This window comes from Dendroctonus ponderosae, unplaced genomic scaffold, assembly GCF_020466585.1.
Source record: "Dendroctonus ponderosae isolate FM_Combo_2020 unplaced genomic scaffold, Dpon_F_20191213v2 Dpon_F_20191213_1, whole genome shotgun sequence".
NCBI lineage: Eukaryota > Metazoa > Arthropoda > Insecta > Coleoptera > Curculionidae > Dendroctonus > Dendroctonus ponderosae.
The window spans coordinates 27,815,088-27,828,724 of record NW_026017110.1 but is presented as its reverse complement, the minus strand read 5'-3'; positions in this window follow the sequence as shown (position 1 = coordinate 27,828,724).

Genomic DNA, 13,637 nt, shown 5'->3' with positions numbered 1-13,637 from the left:
GTCATACGATGTTATCTTAAGGTACACAGAGTGTTAGACACTCTAGCGATGTTAGCACTAAGGATCCGTAGATTAAGTAGCAGTAAGAAGTTTGTATGGTGGTCTCATTAGTTAATTCGTGTGTAACTAGGCGTCTAATCAAAGTGGCTTGCTACAACTAAAGTACATTCCAACTAATATTTGGTAGGCGCATAGGATTAAACGTATTTGACTATTTGTATGTCCGCATCAGCATCATGTAAGCAGTTTTGAATACCTACAAGTTCTGAATATAAAAAACTAAAAGTTTTCAATTTGGGCACCTACTGTGATAACGGATTCAACAGTCATCGGGCCAAAAGGTCCAATAGAAATCACTGAAACATGCTGATATTGCATAAGCATCATAAGGAACATTTTCCTATTTTTGAGGTCCAAATAATGCCAATTTATATTATAAAGATCGGCAGCTGTAGCTCGACTCTACAACGATTTTTCAACGGATTTCGTAGCCAATTTAAACTGAGTCTTCTCACCTGCACTATGATGTCATTTGCAAACAATCCTAAAATTAACACTTGCGCAATCTGCATTAGTAAGAAACACGTGCAAAACACCACATTGCCACTTCTAACCTGAAGTGAAATTATTTTACATTAGAAGCCGGAATTGTAGTTAAAAGTGGAAATTAAATTGAATGAGAAAAGACAAAATACACATTTTGCTTACAAATCTACCTCCAGATTTTCAATGGATCGATGTTATGTTTCACAAAATTGAATGACAGTATAAAAAGTCTGTCTCACGCAGTTTTATCTAAGTAAACATTCGGCACAAATATAATGTTCAGTTCAGTGTTCAGTATTATTGCCTGAAAACCGATTAAATTATAATGCATTTGAAATCGAAACTTTTTTTTGAGACAGAAAAAAATTGTTTAAGAAAATATTTGTAAATTCAATAGTTAGGTAATAAACAAAGATTAGCACTTTACTAATTGTTGTCATATGCGATATTTTTGGTTTCAATGCATATTCAATTTAATCCAATAAAGTTTGTCTTCAAGACATTCAAATTTAATTCACTGCAGTTTTTTTGAAAGTTTGCTTCGATTATTTAGTAATTTTTTCTTATTGGGTTGAAACTATTTAACCACATGGATTAATTTAACATAACCCAACGATGGAGAATGGACCAAACTAAATAACGAAGAATATGTATGAGACAATATGAAACAAGAAGATATGTCATATGATGATATGTAACAAAGAATATGTAAGAATATATATGAAGTAAGAATATATATGAATACTTTCGATTCGTGTGAAAATTAAACAAAGAATGACGTTTGCTTGATACTTGCTAATTTTAAATCAACTAAATCAAAAGCACATTTGGGAACATTGAAATTATTACTTAAACGAAACATGTATTTTCAAACTTACATGCGAAAAGTATGTCGCAACTGAAGTAATATTGATGACATTTAGGACAACATCAACCAAAACGACAAATCTAATAGATTTATCTACACGCTTAATAAATCTAAAAACAGGAAATGGATTAAAATTTGACAATCTCTAGGCGGCGTGTAGTTTCGCTAAAATTTATGCAATGATCTTTATTGACTCTTACCCGAAAACACGTCGGTTGGTTATAATAAGAGCCTTCATATCAACGGATGGATTTGCTACCATGTCATACGATTCCCAGTTGCACTTGCAAATTTTCGCCTGTTGCATTTTCAATATCGCAACAGAATAAATCATTAATGCAAGAAAGGTCATGCAGGAAACTACGAACAAAGAAGCACATACGAATGTAAGTATACATTTTAGAGCAACCACTGAAGCTCTATGATCTAATTCACGATATGGTAGCCAGATCGGGAACATGCTCCATTCTTATTTTTGGTTTGAAACAGAATCAATGGTAGGATTGTCCGCCAAACTAGCTACACCTGCTGACATCAGCGCCGCCCCCGTAAAAATACTACTTAACAAGATGCCCCAATTCCATTTTCTGATGTATCTGATTTCTTGCTGATATGCTGATATCAATTCATGGTCGTCGGAACCCCACAGGTTTTCTTCTTCATCCAGAATAGCTTTGAATATGTCAGAAACTTTATAGATTTGATATATGAGGACCTTGCCAGATATAGAAGTGGTCGACAGCAGAAACACTTGGCTGGAAATGATGTCCGCACTGTCAGCACTTGATTGAACAAATTCTATGAACTTGGCGACTACCAAGACAACAAATAGTAGGCCAAAGCCCTGAAAAATGAGACTGTATAACCAGTAAAGCAATTGAACAGTGGATTTTATGCCCTCCAGTCTCCAGGTTCCAGTGAACATCATCATTGGCTTCAACATGTCAATCAGACTCTCGTGTTTATTGTACATTTCGAAGCAGATTCTTTGAGATTGATAAACGTCGATTGATTGACACGTAGAACTTAAATGAACAGAGAGCCATTTCAGACGGAGGGTCTAGTAAAAAAAATATTTTATGTATGTGGGAAGAAAAACCGACATTTTTCAAGTCTTTTTCAAGTGCTCCTACATACGTCGTTTCATCTTTTATGCATAAGGTTCTTTATGTTTTAAACTATCAATTTACTGCACGTTTAAGGGTGCTAGTCCTAAATATTTTCTTTTTACCTGATTCAATTTTAAATTTCGACCTAGTTTTGTTTAACGGATGGATTAAAGGGTGATCCAACCTAAACACACGATGTTAATTGTTAATAAAACAAAAACTTTTCAGACAATTATCCCAATATTTTTGATTACGATAGAAAGATCTATGACAATTATGCGTGAAAGAAAATATCGGCCAAATGCTAGCCACGGCTTCGGTGGCATACTCCGATACTCCATATCTTCAATGCCACTAAGATATAATTGAGGTTGAATGTCGTTAATGTGCCGAATTATGTCATCCTTAAACTCTTGAATTGTTCTTGGCTTATTGACGTACATTTTTTCTTTTAAATGTGTCAAATCACATCATTGAAGTGGCCAATAACGAAGGAGAGAATTTTCGAAGGAGTACGGCCCGATGACGCCGCCAGCTCATAAACCTCACCAAACAGTAACTTTTTCTGGATACACCGGATTTCCAATAATCGGTCGTGGGTTCTCATTTACCCAAATGCGGAAATTCTGATTGTTAACGAATCCACTCTGGTAAAAGTGTGTCTCGTCGCTGAAGATGATTTTCTTTGTGTCACCATTAATTTCTGTGTTCATTCAACCATTCGGCGGATTGACGACGCTTGAATTGAGCAGTAGGATTCAGATCTTGAGTCAGTTGAACCTTTTGAGCGTGTAAATTCAAATCTTTATTAAAACTTCGCATCAGTGATGTTCGTCAGATGTTCACTTGTTGGACGAGTTGAGGGTGACGGCTCTTCCGCCACACTATCGCGAAGAACTGCAACGTTTTCCGCAGAGCGGACAGTGCGAGCATGCACAGGTGTTTTCGCATTATCCACACACCCGGCGTGCTGAAATTTGCGCAAAATTCTGCCGATTGTGGACACATAAGGAACAGTTGACAGCAATGAGGAACGTCGCTTATGCTGACCAAAAAAATGAACACCCATTTTCGTAAAAGGCTTCAACAATCTTAACGCGCTGCTCGATTGTGTGCCTTTCCATGGTTGAACTTATCAAACACTGAAGCAAAGAAATGTCAAATTAACTTGGGCAAAAAACTTGACGTCAATGTGGAATTCAGAATTAACATCGTGCATAATGGATAGGACCACCCTTTAGTAAGTAGAGTGACATTTATCTTGTCGATCAACACAACTGATGCTTAATATTTTCTGAGTTAGCAATGCAGGTACTTTAAAAAAATAATTTTCGGAAAGCGATCCCATGAATATTAATTCCCAAATGCTGCAAATAAAGGGTTTAGCAGATCACAAAAACAAACTGCAGATTAGTCTCTATACAGGGTGATCAAAATTGGCGTCATGCCTCTGGAGGTGTTGTCTGGTGGTGTTTTAGGAGTACAGAAAATATAGTAAAAAAACTAATTGTTATCAAAAATTGAGAAATTTACAAAAAACTAAGTTAGGAAAACGTCAACAATGTTTTTCAAGGTAATCTGCCTAATTAACATTACGTAAATACCTGTTGCGTCGTAATCGTTTAAAACTTCGGTAACCATGGATAAATAGAGAAAGTGACAAAAAGATAGATAAGGATAAACGGTAAATTCAGCAGGAATCGTTGACCTAACCTATTTCGAAACTCATAACCTCGAATTATTAATTGTTTACATCTGAAACAGTGCAATCAGCTCTAAAAAATAATATCAATTTTTCTATTGAACATGTATCGAAAAATGCTCACTAACGGAGGTACGCCTGATTGAAGATGGACCTAGTAGTAGGGTTTTTTGTAAATTAGTTCTAAACGGTACAACCTCATAACGTAAATTTTAGGAACTTTAGTAATTTTGATATGCTGAATCGAGATCTGAAACTGAAACTGTCAGAATTACATCATAGACGTATCATTTGGGTGGTAAAAGTGCAAAAAAAGCTTTAACTTTTTTCTGAGACCATAAGTCAATGTTTATTTTACAAATTGTGGAAATATGAAGTATTTTACGAAGAAAAGGTACTCTTAATTTACTTCGCTCAGGCTCACCATTTTCCAACTAAATGACTTTCAAAACCTCACTGCTATTTTTTACTGTACTAATTTACTGGACTAAATTTTCAAACAAATTTCCTATTTATTGAATCCACACTCCGGACCTTTTCCTAATATGTTGGGTGGCACCGAGAATTTTAAAAGCGGATTATTTTATTTGATTTCCGGGCGCGCAAATCCTCCTTAGAAGCTTTTCTGCGCTATCTACTTCTGTGTCATAAGTAATATTGAACATATCACCCCACAGATGATGATCCAAAGGGTTCAGATCAGACGCTCGAGATGGCCAGTTTACTGGGCCTCCTCGATCTATCCACCTGCTTGGAAAAGGTTGGTTTAGTCAATTTCTCACAGGTTAGTTAAAGTGGACTGGGGCCCCATCATGCTGGAAGAACATTTCTAACCAAGTGCTTATGGGAATATTCTCAAGCAGTTCTTGCAGATCGTGTAGAAAATTTAAATAATTATGGCTATTTAACCTATTTGGTAAAATAATCGATCCTAGCAAGATATCCCCTATAACACCTGCCTATAAATTGAAAGAGAACCTATGTTGGAAGTTTGCCTTTCGAACAACTCTCGGATCCTCGAGGCTCCAAAAATGAGTTTATGAGTGGTGATCCAAACTTGACGCCCAAGGTCTACTGTGCCGGAACCAAAACTGATCATTAAATTCTAAACGTAGGGTCTCATATGTGATGCTCTAAGGTACACTTCTTCACTTGAAGGAGACTTCAACTTGTACAACAAGTAAAATGTAAACCTGTGTTGACAATGTAATTTTTTTTGTTTAAGTGATCTGCACTTGTTGAAGGGGTTCTATAAACATGAAGGGGTTGTTTTTAGAATATTCCAAAGAATCTAAAAGTGTCAAGTCTGGGGACTACGGTGGCCATTGTATTTGTCCATCATTTCCCATCCACCTATCTGCAAAGTGGCTGTTTAAGTATTAGTGTACAATTTGTGCCGTATGCGGGGGAGGTAATAGGTTTAAATAACCTGCGCTATTGAGGACTGGTTTCTTAGGTGGGCCATTTTTCCACTTTGAAGGTTTATAACTTTTAAGCCAAAATAGACAAATAAATTTATTTTAAATAAAAGCTTATTGCAATTCTAAGGGCTACCTAGGTGTGAAAAAATATTGGCATGTTTATGCGAAAAACGTTGTCGATGACCTCAATAACGCCATTTCTGAATACCATATTTTGTTCTTTCATCTGAAAGTGTACTTTAGAGCATCACATATGAGACCCGAAGTTTAGCATGTAATGATCAGATTTGGTTCTGGCACAGTAGACCTTGGGCGTAAGTTTGGATAATCTCCAGTAACCGTCGGAGGATGTCCATATTCGATTTGCTGGCAGTTCCCTATAGCTAGATGCCAAATATCCATATTGGATTGATTATGCATTTGTATATTAGAATCTGGTTGTTTAAGCTCAGCTGGGAACGGTATCCGATGAGCCATGAAAGGTTTTTAATGGTCAAATTCAGTTGTGTCCTTTTTGTTTGGATATATTTTGCCAGGTTAGCCTGTGATCAAGGTGCATACCCAGGCATTTCACGGTGTCATTTTGTGGAATCTGTTGGACAAAGATTGTGGGACTCCTAGAATGTGGGCAAACGTTACGTGGACAGATGCACTATAGTTAACTCGGGTTTTTATGTACGTACTCCCGGGTATTGTCAATTGCTCTTTGGGGGTCTGTGCCACATGTCCATATGTGGTTTGAATCAATTTTTGAAGGTTTGAAGAAATGTTGACTATATTTATAGCGCACTCTTTGGTACTGAACGCATAACTCTGAACTTGTAGAGTATTTTTCGTTTCGGCGTTCTTAACAACATAACAAAACAAAGTCTCCACATCCTTTAGAAGCAACAGTTTACCGATTTGTCGAAATGTCCTTTTAACAGTAAAAAGAAAAGATGATCTTTATGAGTAACGTTTTATCAAAAGAGTGACTGCAACGCAATTGCCTCGGCGAGTTGATGTGCCGGTGCGTTGAGTGGACGCACCAAGCCATCACTGAGCCAACTGCTAAATTCACTGAGTTACCCATGCCTACTCCGCTTGCTCGAATTGCTATTTTCAACATCAAATTACTATTGCTGGTTCCAGTTTTATTCAGGCTTATCTAAGGGTAACATTACCATAAACAACTAGGCGTCCAATGAAAGTTAATTGCGATAATTAAAGTAAATTCCAACTAATATTTACTAGGTGTCCAGGATCAAATGTACTTAACTAGTTGAATGACTTCATCAGGATCAAGTAAGAGAAGCCATCACTGAGCCAACTGCTAAATTCACTGAGGCCTATCTCTGCTAGCTCGAATTGCTATTTTAAACATCAAATTACTATTGCTGGTTCTAGTTTTATTCAGGCTTATCTAAGGGTAACATTACCATAAACAACTAGGCGTCTAATCAAAGTTAATTGCGATAATTAAAGTACATTCCAACTAATATTTACTAGGTGTCCAGGATCAAATGTACTTAACTAGTTGAATGACTTCAGCAGCATCAAGTAAGAGTAAGCAGCTTTGATAACCTACAAGTTATTTAAACCTAAAAAAGTGGAATTTTCGGAATTTGGGCACGTACTGATATAACGGTGTCAATAGTCATCGGTCTAAAAGGTCCAATGGAAATCACTGAAATATGCTGATATTGCGTAAGCATCATAAGGAACATTTTCATATTTTTGACGCCTAGATAATGCCAATTCATATCGTAAATTACATCAGCTGTAGCTTGACTCTACGACAAAATATCATATAATTTTTTAGCCATTTAAAACTGTTTCTTTGCACCTGCATTCTGATGTCATTTACAAACCATCCCAAAAGCGACACTTGCGCAATTTGCAGTAGTATGAAACACGCCGAAGATACCAATTTTCCACTTCGCACCTGCATTAAAACGAAATTTAATTATAAACAGGAATCATTGTTAAAACGAGAAATTAAATTGAACGAGAAAAGAGAAAATACAAATTTTTCATACAAATCTAGGTCTAATTTAGAAGTATTTGTTGGGGTACGAAAACGGGAGTGTTTTGTCTGTCTTGTTAGGCAAAGGGGATTCAGTATGGTCCAGTTGTAGGGGTCGTTTGTCCAGTTGTGGCAAATTTTTGTCATGTTTGTGCGTTCGTATAGTAATTGGTTGAAAGGGTTGTGCAGTGGGTTTTGGGGGTGTCTTATTCGTGTTATTGGTCTTAGTGCAATTTGTTCTGTTGTTTGTACGTATCGTTTTGTCCTTTCTGTTCCGTTGGCCATGAGTATATGTCCGTAGTCCAAGAGGGGTCTGCCGATCACTTTGTATATTTTTGTCGCGGTATTTGTACTAATTCCTTTGTCTTTGTATGTAAGTGATCGATCGTGTTTTGTTCTTTTTATCGTTTCTGTTCTGATGTTTCGTGTGTGTTTACTGAATTTGAGTTTGTGGTCGATTGTGATCCCAAGGTACCTTACGTCGTTTTTTGGGTGTGTCGTTTGGCCGTCTGCAGTTATTGTAGGGGAGTCAGCGTTGAGTCTGTGGTTCGTGAGCAGAAGTTGGTTTTTTGTTGCGTTTGGCGTTAGTCTCAATTTATAGAACCATATCACTGTTGTCTAGTATTTGCAGTCTTTCAGTCGCTTTTCAGTAGTTTTGTCGTGTACAATAAGTGCCGTGTCGTCAGCGTATTGTAATATGTATGCCGTTCTGTCGATTTGATTTTTGTCTAGTAAGTTGTAATTGTATATGCCATGGTAGTATATACTGTAGAGAAAGGGTGAGAGCGGGGATCCTTGAGGGAGTCCTTGGTCAGGGGAAAAAGAAAAGGATAGTGTATTGTCAATTCGTATTTGTAGTTGTCTGTTTTCTAATAAGTTCTTTATGGCGTGTAGTAGATATGGTGGTGTGTGGAGTTTGTATGGTTTGTATAGCAAGCCACTATACCAGACACTATCAAAAGCCTTGTTGATGTCCATGAGTAGGCATGCCGACTTTCCGTCAGTTAGGTGAGTTGTTTGTTGTTGCACAGCGCAGGGAGTAATGTAATAGGTCTGTAGTTTTCCAGTTGTGTACCGTCTCGTCCATTTTTAGGTATAGGAATTATTACACCACTTTTCTATGTTTCCGGAATTTTGTTATTTCTGATGCAGTTGTTGATTTCAGTAAGTATGATTTTGTGGGTTTCTTGGGTTAAGCTTTTCAGGAGTTTTGCCTTTATTTTGCCTTTTCCCGGTGCTGTGTTTTTGATATGTCATAGGGCTTCATCGTACTCTGTGTCTGTGATTAGTTTGTAAGTATAGTTTGGTGAGTTGTTAAAGTAGTTCAAGTACCAGTCATTGATCATGTTCCAGTTGTCACTGTCGAAGTTAGGGTTTGTCCATATGCTGAAAGCCTTTTGATAGTGTCCGACGAATTATCTTTGTGTGTAACGTTCTATTTCGTTGCCGTCAATTGTGTCAGTAGTGTAAGTTTTTTTCGTATTGCGCTAGTTTCTTATTTTTTCGCCTGTATGTTTTGCATTTGTCTTTTTGTATTTTCTTACAGGTTTCTAGCTATTTGTCTTGTCGGTATTGTCCAATCAAAGTTTTAATGTTTCTGTTGAGTTGGTTCAGTGGCTTTTTTAGGTCGTTATTTTAAGTGTATGTATATAGTTTGTACAGTTCTCTCTTTTGTTTTATGAATCTCAGTATGAATTGGGCTAAATTTTCCTATGGCTAGTGAAAGTTGTTCTTGTATGGTTTCTATTGAAATGGGCTTTGCTTGCGATTGAATGTAGTTATGTATATGTTGTTTCACTTTGTCTATGTTAGTTTGTCAATTAAAATCCCCGTTGGTAACAAATAATTTATTATTTACAAAACGTGTATTCTCAATACACCTGGGTAACATTGTGTTGAGTTTTACTTCATTTACCGATGATCGAGACTGGTATTTTAACATTTAAAAAAAGACCATCAACATTTTTTATGGGTAAAGTGTTACCAGCAACGGAACTGAGTTACTGCGCCAAGGCGTTGGGCTAGCGCATCAAGCCATTTGCGAAGCACTGCGCTAAATCCTAACAATTCACCGAGTTATTTAGAAACGATTCCCTGAAAATATTTAGTCAAAAACGGGAAAACCGGAACTTTTAGTTTTCTGACTGTTTCTGAGTTTTTTGAAAAACCCTTAAAAATTTTTTGAAAAAAACGGGAAGAAGTTATTTTCGTTTTTGTCCCGAATTCGTCACTGAAAAAATGTTTGTCAAATTTCTACAAAGCTATAAATTTATCTATATAAGTATTTGCATTTTGTGCCAAACTCGAAGCTGAATAGAGTTCTAAAACCCCTACGAAGCGATGAATGACGCTAAGTTTCTATTTAAATGTATTCTGTAATGTTTTGCTGAAAAGACCCCATGATTGTCAGAAATCCATTAGAAATCACCGGCTTCTTTGCCCTTTGATTCAAAACTTTCGTATTTGGATTTCGTTTTTGAGAAAACTTTAACGATTTTCGCAAAAAAACTGCAGATATTAATTTCATTTTTAGTCCCGACCAATTTTATTTCGACAGTGAAAATGTTTTTGTAAAATTCCCACAAAGATATCAATTTTTATTGTAATTTTTCGAGTGAGACTTCCCGATTGTCAGTATTTCTAGGTGAAAGTCTTCAAAAAAAGCGTTTTTTGAGTAAAAAGTAAAGCAAGTAAAAAATTAAGTCAAAACTGAAAAACCACAATTTGTTGACAAACTCTATAGACTTCAAATAATTTATTAAAAGCGTTCTCTTATTCTGTTCGTTTTTTGATAAAAAAATATTTAATTTTTGTCCCAAATGCGAAGGAGGCGAATGTCCTAATAAAACAGATTTTATAATTTTTCGCAGAAAATGCCTCAATATTGCCAGTATTTAAATACTGACGTTAAAATAAATTCAAATGCAAACAAAATTCATAAATTTTTTTCCCAGCAATTGAACCGAGTTACTGCGCCGGTGCTTTGGGTTGGAGCACCAGGCCATCTGCGCAGCCCCGCGCCACCTCCTAAAAATTCATTGAGTCACCCAGGCCTAATTTTCAAACTTACAGTCGATCCATACGTCGCAAGAGATGCAATATTGATGGAATTCAGGAGATCATCGACCAAAATAGCATATCTAATAGATTTATCTACGTGCTCAATAAATCTGGAAACAAGAAGTAATTTTATAGTACTTTGTAGGTTCAGCTAAAAATTATAAGATGATGTTCACTGAGTCTTACCCAAATACACGCATGTTGTTTATAATAAGACCCGTCATATCAGCAGATAGATTTGCTGCCATGTCATACGAGTCCCAGTTGCACTTACGAATTTTCGCCTGTTGCATTTTCAATAACCAAACACAATTAATCATTAGTGCAAGAAAGATCATACAGGAAACTATGTACATAAAAGTACAAACGGATACAAATAAACATTTTATAACAACCACTGAAGCTTTAAAATCCGATTCAGGAAATGGTAGCCACATCGGGAACATGATCGATTCCACTTTTTGATTTACTTCCACGTCTATTGTAGGATTGTCCCCCTCAACCAAAATTGCTACTCCTGTGGACGCCAGAGATACCGATGTAATAGTACTGCAAACCACTATGATCCAGTTCCACTTTCTGATGGATTCGATTTCTTTTTGATGTGCTGAGATCAATTCATCGTTTTCGAATCGCCATAGGGTTTCTTCTTCATCTAGAATTGCTTTGAATTTGTCAGAAATTTTATTGAATTTATATATGAAGTCCTTCGAACATATAGACGAGGCCGAGAGCAAAAACACTTGGCTGGAAATGATGTCCGCACTGTCAGCACCTGATTTAACAACTTCTATGAACTTGATGACTTCCAAGATGACAAGTAGTTCGCCAATGCCATGAAAAATGATACTGTAAAACCAATAAAACTAGCGGACAATGGGTGTTGTTCCATCCAGGGTCCATGTTCCAGTGAAGATCATCATTTACATTTACAGTACATTTCAAAGTAGATTCTTTCAGATCAAGGGACGTCGACTGATTGATACGTATGACATGAACAGACTACCATTTGAGCCCGAGAGTTTAGCTAACACAATATTTTATTCATGTGCGCAAATGTCGGTTCATTCTTTATGCATATGCTAATTTATAGTTTAAAATATCGTTTTGGCTCACGTTTAAGATTGCCAGTCATAAACATTTTATTTTCGTTTATTTATTATTTTTATTATTTTTATTAACCGTTTCGCACACGTTTGCATCTAATGAAAATCGATTGCAGCAGAACGAAAAATTTTTGAACAAGCCCGATAATATTTCAATCTATTCTTCAAGTTTTTGCAGCCTTTTTGCCGGGTTTTCTAATATCGAGGCATTATCAGTTATAACGTCTATCTCCACAAAGCCACCATTAACCGCACAGAACGTCCAACCTCAACCGCAAATAAATCTCCAAAGTGAAGGGGCTCAGAAGGATAAAAACACGAAAAAGGCGTGTAAATTTAATAGGGCGAGAAATGCCATTCAATGAGGAGTTACAACAAAATGCAGAAAGCGACTGCATGATTTGAGGGGGCCTTTGATTACACTGTAAGAGACATTCGCTCGAACAGACGACTAAAATCCCTCGGATTCTTGATCTGCACAAACGCAATTATCTCCTAATGCCACCTTAAATATTTAAAGATGTTTTCGGACACGAACGGCTGTTTGGATAGATCGCACAACCAGTGTTCTTGAGAGTGTAATTTTCGCTGGAAATTAAAGCTCCTGGCAAATTTGTTTACTTTCAATAATAATTTCGGGTTTTATTATCTTTTCTGGGTTCTCGATGGCACGTATTATAACGCATTTTATGTCTAGTCTTACCACTTAACAATGGATGTTTTTCTTGTACTTGCCACGTTTATCCGTTTAAATTTTTGTAATTTCCAACGTTGATTAATTTCGTTAAACAAAGATTTTCAGATTCACGGACAATCTTTTGGTTTGCTGATCGCAATTATTGCAGAATTGAAGCGCTTTATTTAATGTTTTTACAAGATGGGTTTTCGGAATTTCTCCAGCATTTTCAGAACATAAACCATCCCGGGTAAATTTCCCTGGGAATTTCAATAAATCGAAAAAACATCCCATAAACCAAAACCCCTTCAAGGGACCAATAAATTAATACTTTCAATTTTCGCGGAATTCAAGTAACAATTATTTGTTAACCCATTTTGCAACCGGCTTTTCTTCAACTGTTCAAAGAGGTGTGCATGAGACGGCGTCAATTTTCGAATTACTTCCTTTATAAGCTGTAGTTAGCAGCTCAACCAAATCCGGTGCAAAATATCTACGACGCTTTTAGCATTAATTAAGAACGTAACTGAATATTTTGGAAAATATGTGCCCGTTAATGAAAGCAATTGAAAAGCGCCCCTTTTAAAGTGCTTTCATCTTATATGGAGCTCTTCATTATGTTATACAAAGGGAATTGAACTGTTTGCTGGTTTCTTAATCAACGAATAGTTATGGAAAATAAAATGATGCGAAAACAAAAGGAGAAAGCCTGGATAAATTATTACTAATTGCTACTGGTTAATTTAGGACAAATAGGAACACGAAAACTTCAAAAAGTAGAAAGGGCTGGGAAAAAATGTAAACTTTTCTTACTAGAGCTAAGCCTTTTCTCTGCTTCTCTGTTTCGTTCAGGCTGTTAAAATAGTTCGCTTGTTTTTTGCTCCATTTCTCTTGTGGGCTTTCGATTAATTCGATTTTAAAATATACGAACTTCGTTGAAATTCTTCATGTGAAAATTAAAGTTCTCTTTTCCATACGTAGGAGTCAATTTTCGGTTTTCCTTTCAAATTTCGTGTCATCGATTAGATTTGGAGTTAATTTAACTATTAAAAAATTTTAGAAGTAGTTAAAAATCTCGATTTAACTATTGAAAAATTTTAGAAGTAGTTAAAAATCTCGATTTAGCTATTGAAAAATTTTAGAA